The 7,544-nt window shown below is 38.6% G+C and overlaps 1 protein-coding gene across 1 annotated transcript in view; it reads right to left on the bottom strand.

Moving 5' to 3' along the window:
- LOC109960467 (flotillin-2a) overlaps positions 1-2,071 on the bottom strand; it is a 33,809-nt gene extending 31,738 nt beyond the window's left edge. The window contains exon 1 of the mRNA XM_020600601.1: positions 2,051-2,071. The gene's annotated coding sequence lies outside the window, so the exon portion shown is untranslated. The remainder of the gene's footprint in view (positions 1-2,050) is intronic.
- Positions 2,072-7,544: the final 5,473 nt, after the last annotated feature.

Genomic DNA, 7,544 nt, shown 5'->3' with positions numbered 1-7,544 from the left:
TTAAGTTGGTTCCCTTTTTGTGCAATAAAGTGTAGCGCCTATTCTTCATTTTGGCAAACCTGTCAATAACTTGACTCTCACTCCGTTTACAAAGTTCTTCCTGCTCAACTGATAAGACAGCAAAATGGTGGAGCCTGTCTTGGCCCATTGTGCACCTCAGCCAAGTGTGGAGTCGTCTCAGTGCGCTGAATGACCGTTCACAGCTACACACAGACCTGCAAGTCCGTTAGCTATAGCTCATTTGTTAACATTTGTCTTACCTCCCTCAAACTCATCTCTCCTTTCTGCTTCCCTCTCTTTGCCTCAAAAAAAAAAAAAACCAAGAATTTTCTGATATCCATCTACAGGAGGAATTAGTCATTGTTCAGATAGTATAGCTAGCCCTGTTTGCACTGTTGTCAGCAGCTATCAGTTGACTTTCCAGTATTTGCTGACATTTGATTTAATGACTAAATTGTAACAGTTTACAACAAAAATATGGTGAAATCTTGGCTCTTTGATGGATAAAGATGCAACAAAATCATTGGCTTTGTTGTGGCAAACAGTCCTTCATCCAAATCCTTTCTGTGTCCATGCATCTTTCTCATTGGATCAGAATCTATCCAGCCAGGCAGCTCTGTCAGGTGGGAATAAAGAGGGCACATGTTCTTCACACTGATAGTAAGGCAGTGTATTGTCCAGAAGGAGGATGGATGGTCATGTAGATTCAAGATGGGTGGAAAAAACAACCAACTTGAAAAGACATCTGATGACACGCCAAGCTAAATATAATATTAGCTACAGTATGTATATAAAGTTAGGTAAATGTTGCATGTCTTAGTGACTGCGTTGCATTTGAAAACAGTAATAATGACCCCAAAGTAGAACTGTCACTCTGTGTCACCAGTTTTCACAAGCTAACGTTATTTAAAGTTAATGTTAGCCACTGCAGTCTTCTCGGTAGTAATGCTATATCATAGAATTAGCCTACTGCTGGTTTGCAGAAAATAAATATGACGTGAAGGGAAAAAAATGATTGTATTTATTCATTCAGTTGAACTTCTTTATATTGTATGAAAGAATACCCAGTTCATGTAATCTTTAAACCCTGGAAACATCCTTCCAAAGTCCATAACAGTATCATGAAAGGTGTTGTGATGGAAAATTACTAAGCTATGTACTTTTGTTTTTCTCATGCAATGTACGTCTGTTTCTCAGGCTCAAAACTATGTGCTTGCATAGCTACTGTAGAATCATTGTATGTATCAAGGTATACCCTGTCCTAGCCAAAGGGCAAATTCCTGTATGTGACATTCTGGCAGGTTATCTTGTGAAACTATGAAACTCACCCCCACCCTATCCCACCCTAAAGATTCTGGGAATCTACTGTGTGTACAATGTTTATTTTGGTTGTGGTATGAATGAACCATAAGCCTTACAGAGACATCTGTATTGTAAATAATTGTGCACGAGGCCTGTGTTAGACATGGGTTCAAAGAGTAGTAAGAAGGTTGGACCTCCAAAGAGACCAATAGTGGACACTATGTGGAAAAAGTAGGCCTATGGACCAGAATGTCTTGATGTTTAAATGTCTGGGTCAAATAATTTGGGTTCCCTGAGGGTGGATCCTTGAGCACTGCAAAAAGAATTAGAGAATGCCTTGGAAGAAAAAGAAAGCAAGTTAAGGAAGAAAAAGAAAGTGTCTGTTAAACAAAGTAGAAAAGCATAAAGAATGTCTAAGTGGAAAAAGGAAGCAAGAAGAAAACAAATGCAAAAAGAAATGCCATCCTCAGTAGAAAAAAAGAAGAGAAGACAAAACCAGACAACACACCCACACAAACAGAATGCTCGCTAGTCTCTTCTCTGTATTCGCAGCTTGCAGCCCTAAGGCTGGACCCGGATCTCAATGCCTCTCCGCCCATTACTGCTCCACCACCGCCATACCTGCCTGGGCAGGAAGAACGTTGACAACCTCAGCAACCACCACACAGGGAGACAGAGTGGTGTTCAGATAGTATAGCTAGCACCCATGGAAACTTTACTTTCACAGCGTTTTCATACATTATCTTACCTGCTCGTCCGGGCGACGTACGCTGATGTGCGCGCGGTCGGTATATACGGGCACGCCGCGCGGGAACATAGTTTCCACGCGCACCTGCAGCATCGTTTTTGCAGCACGTTTTTGTTTTTTCTGTTTTTGTGTTGTGTTTCTTTTACGTGCGTCAATTGGTTTATTGACTTTATTGTCTTGCATTTAGTTCCTCTGAAGAAAAGTCTAATAAAAACCCTTACAAATATGGGAATGTATTTACTGGGGCACAGCTGATTTACAATGGGGCACGTACCCCAGTACAAGTGATCTAGCGACGCCGACGTGTGCAAGTGGTTCTCACACTGGGTTTTTAAATATTAAGCCCACATTCTTTCACCTATTTCAAATTTCCGAGTGAGCAAGCACTTAAAGGCTACACACTTACTGCATACATTAGGTTATACAATCCAGTACAAGCAGTAGCTTTTAGGGATGGGCTTATTGATTCTCTGGTATGGATACTTTGATACCCGCCAGTCGATATTTTGGAGTCATACTTTTTAAAATATTGCCATACCACTGTGCGAATAAAAAAGGTGCAACTTGTTTTCACTCCTGAGAGTTTTGGGCATTAAATTTATGCGTGAAAACCAGCCCGGGCGTTTTCAATGTGCACATCTGACAGTATTTTGGACTGACTTTTGATCTCAAAAAATGATCTCGGTAAGGAAAGTGTACTTAAAGAATATGACATATTATTAATTTTTGACAAGCCCTGTTTCTCTAGCAATGAAAAATTTATCAAATTATTAATCTTGGCCAAATGCTTCATTCATAAATTGAAATTTCTGAAAAAAATGACCATCCTTTTCAACTTAAACAATCTGATCTCAACAATTACTTCCAAACACTGTCGCAATTAAATCACCCTAACAAAAAACGAACCAAAACCACTGGCCTCCTTAAACGTTTAAATTTTATAGCAGAATAGATTTACCTCTTTGTATTTTATATATTTTTTTTTTCTTTGTTCTGAAACCTTTTGTTTGTGATAACGAACACAGCACTGCCACTGTTCCTATTGAATATAGTACGTTACTGACTTTCTGTAGCCCACTGCACAACATAATGAATGTAATGGTTTTTAACCTTTTTAGGAGTGTGACCCTGTGTTAGGATGACATGATTTCATGACCCTGCCGCCCAGAATGTCGAAGTTAAGGAGAGCATAATATCATAGTGGGCAATTTAAATGTTTGATTTAACAAGGTTGCAGCTCTTCCTTTAAACTGGCTACTGACCCTGTCCTCTCTGCTGGACACATTCCTGCACTGCTCTCCTACTCAGCCTCCAGGTCCACAAGAATTCAACTCATTTTCATACACAGAGCTCATTAGACTCCACTGTTAACTACATAAAATTAGCACCTGTTTCTTCTCAATCACAACAATTGATTACAGCCAGCTTAAAGGGCACCATGTGGGTTTAGTGGGTGAATGGGACCAGGCCTTTTAATCACGGGGGGAGTGAAGATGTCCCATTTTAGTAAGTTTGTTGTCATGTTCTGCTTGTTCAACAGGTGTTTGGTTAATCACTCTCCATTACTGTTTGTTTTGTTCCATGTTGAGCGTTGACATCACAAACTCACACACAGCAGAGCAGAGACTCGCATCTCATAGTCGGCTTTACTTTTGTAGTTGTCACATATCTAACAAATATCTTTGAACCACTGAAAATTTTTTCCACTGCCTATCAAATCAGTGGGAGGTTAGTGTAATGTTGTTAAGGTATCGGTGTGTTGAATTGGACAGCTTTTATTAGTACGAGTCGAAGGGTGGTATTGGACAGATACTGGTATCAGCATTGGTGCATCCCTAATTAAATGTGTAAAAATGCCTGAGTGACTGCTATGAAAATCAGTGTAGATATGATAGTCAGTTATTTAATTAAAATATTATGTTTGCTGAAATAAGTTTGATATTTCTGCTGTTGGAATTAATATACAGTAGTTTTAGCGCTGCAGGTGAGCAGTTAGGATAAAACCTACTGTGAGGACAGAAGAAGTCCAAAAATGTAAAAGTGAAAGTATAAGTCAATTGAGTCAATAATTAATTACATCGTTTTTACTACCACTTGCATGCTGACAGGCTGTTCACCAGCTAGGGTGAAAGAAAATTCCCTCCCAGTTGTATTTACTGCTTCTTTGGGTTAAATTATTGAAGATTAAAACACAATAAATTCAGAGGCTTATTTATCTTGTCTTTGGGAAGAAGAGCAGACAGGATGACAGCTCATGTCAAGCTATAGATCAGGTGCTGTGTTCGGGTAGCAGCCATACAACCAAAACCTCAGTTGTGTATTAGCATAAACAATATTTCAGTATTTACTTTTATCTACTCCTGAAAATCAAATATCATACATGATCAGTAGTACAGTGTAAAATTTCAGCAAATTATTGTCAGCCCGAATGATGTACTTTTACAACCTTGTTATCAGAAGAGAAAAATGCTTTAAAGTGCTTGAGCATTTACACGTGTTGTCTTCACACAGTGCATTGCGCTTGTTTGACTGAGCCGGTGCTGCACATCTCTAGAACACTGTGTGCTTAGTGTTGTTCTGCACTTGTCTTATCATGTTGGCAGCAAATGCATAGAGCCATTTTCTCTTTATGCTACCAAGTATAAAGCATTACCTTCCAAATATGTAGTGTATAAACTAGTGAAAGCAGGTTCTTGGTATAAGAGAAAGTGGAGAAAATTTGACAGAAGTTACCTTATTTATCCACAGCACAGCTTCAAAATCAATTTACATTTTCTGATGACTTTACAACCCAATCCAAAAGGCAACATGAGTTATTATTACCTAGTTATTTGTGCCACAGATGCACCATACCTTCTTCTGCATGCTTAACGGTGTCTGTGTAAATACTGTACAGTCCCTATGGAGAATATTGAACCCATGTGAAGTAAGAACAGTGCAAATTACAAGCTTGAAGCAAACTGATAAAATGAAAGTCATCACCTATAATGTAATGCACTAAGTGCAGTCCACAGCTTGTCACCTTACACTAACACCCTTGCATCGAGGCAACATGGTGCAGACGGCGTCATGCTGTGAGCAGCAGGTCGTATCTGCAAGGAATGGGAGACTTGTAGGGTCACAGAAAAAAGATGGCGCCAAAAACAGGCAAATACTGAATGAGAAGTCGGTTCAGAGTGCCAGAGATCTTTAGGTTAGGGCAGTAATGTTCCAACAGGACAACAGATCTAAACTTGGAGCCAGCCCAACACTGGAAGGCCTTTAGATGTAGAATGTGAAACTTCTTGACTGGCCCTGCTAAACTTTGGAGAGGAAACACACACACATAAAAACACAAAAACTCTGGAATGCCTTGATGATAACTAATCACTGCCACAGTAAAGATGTTGAACAGTATAACAGATAATTTATTGATCTGACAACAATCACCAGTTTTTGAATAAACCAAACAGGATGAAACAAATCCTTTTGTACATACAACTACGCTCTACATGATGCAAAGTGTAACTTAGACTTAAATTGTATCTCTTGGTCAAGGAGCTAGAATCATAGCAGATTATAACTTCTTTCAATCCAGCTGCTCCTTGTTTATTAAAATCAAGCAAAACAAAAACTTTTAATTGCCTTGAGTGGCTTCTTCTGCACCGGTCGGCCATTGTCAGCAGTTTTATAACTGTGAATTCACTTTCTATAATTTCTTTTGAAAGCTTGTACATGCATGCATAGTGTGGTTATATAGCAATATGTGTAACTTTCACCTTTTCAAAAAGTAATACATGTATCCATCCAGTTGATTGCATACTGATAGTACCACTGTTGTTCAGTGCAGAGAGCACCTATCACAAGGCATGATATAATTTGCTGTACAGTACTGTGTCCAGCTGACTATGACAGTTTCAGTTTATTGTAGTTAATTTCATTCATAAACTTTAGTGAAGCCTGTACTTACTTCAGCTGTCTTGCCTTCATGCCACCGTCTTGTCTTTTCATACAATGTTTGCTATATGACAAAGAGCGGTGACAAAAAGAGAATCCAGTAGGTATGGACAAACACAGTTGATCCATGAAAATAATGTGACCACAGCTAATGATTATCCTGACCACTAACTGTATAAATATGGACGATGCATCACCTCTTCCCTCCACTATGCAAAAATGAAGCCAAAATATCGTGACTACAGCGGCTGCCATCTTGGCAGCTTGCAACCAGATTCTGCACAACAGCGACCAAGCACCTGAGTGACATATCAGACCGCCAATCAAAGCTCAAGATCAAATAATCCAAAATAGACCCCTTTTCATATCATCGTATAGCAGATTAAAAACAACCTTAACAGAAAAAGAATATGATTTGTTCACACATCAGCATGGTATTATCTACCAAAAAAACAACAACAAAACAAAACACAGAAATGACCTCCGGGAAAATGTTTTATTTGATTTGTACTTTGAGTTTTTAGTTTGGCTCATGTCCCATCCACTAACATGGAGGGGGTGGGATTTATGCACTCTACTGCAACTGACCACCAGGGGGCGATTGAGTCGTGGTGGCTCAGCTTCTGGCAGCTGTCACGGTGTCCAAATTTTATACAGTCTGTGGTCCTAATGTTTAAATAAATGTGTCCGCTGTCATTTGAGGAGCAGTTCAGTGTAAAGTTGAAACTAAACAATTGTCTAATGAGACAGAAAAGCCCAGAAAATATATTTTTAATGTGCAAAACAATACAGTGATTCAGAGCATCAGCATTTTAAAAAAAGAATGTAATGCTTAAGTTCTATGAACATCTAAATTCATCAAGCCTTCTTTTGTTCCCTGACTGCACTACATTGTAAAACTGTTGTTAATGGTTAACTTTTTTTGTTAGCCTTGTTCTAAATAATGTTGTAGTTTATTTTTTTAATGCTGTTTTATCTTAATGCATTAAACAGGAGCAAAATGAAGGCATTACCAGTGCCAGTGGATCATACATCCTAATGAGCCCCAGAGATGCCCCTGTAATTTTTAAATTATATTAATCACAGTAAGCTACAGTGCTTGTATGATGTCAGTAGACAATAGCTTGTATGTGCCCAGTGTACTGCATATTAACCTGGTTCTTTGTACATGCTGTTGTAACGGTATATATTGATCAGTTTAATGTCTGTTTTGGTGTCCAACTGCTTGACTTTTAAAATTATTTCTTGAATGATTTATACCTTTGTGACCCGTTGTGTGTTTTTCAGTATACTGTATGTGTTTTTCAAAGGTATAAAGCTGCATCATCTTTTAAAAGCAATTAAAATCATTGACTCTGAACATGGGAGAATATAAAATTTAAGCAGTTGTATACATTATATAAAGTAGCTAAGGACGAGTTTTGTCATTTTCACAACAAACACAGGCTCTTCTTGAACTAAAAAAAAGCAGAGGCTTGGGAGGCGGTCCAAGTGGATACAAAAAACCGTGCTGGTTTATTCAAAGGATCACAGGTAAAATTAACATTACACGCTCAGG

This window comes from Monopterus albus, unplaced genomic scaffold (assembly GCF_001952655.1).
Source record: "Monopterus albus unplaced genomic scaffold, M_albus_1.0 scaffold47.1, whole genome shotgun sequence".
NCBI lineage: Eukaryota > Metazoa > Chordata > Actinopteri > Synbranchiformes > Synbranchidae > Monopterus > Monopterus albus.
Note: the sequence above shows the minus strand (reverse complement) of the source record. Positions and strands in the feature narration are given on the sequence as shown.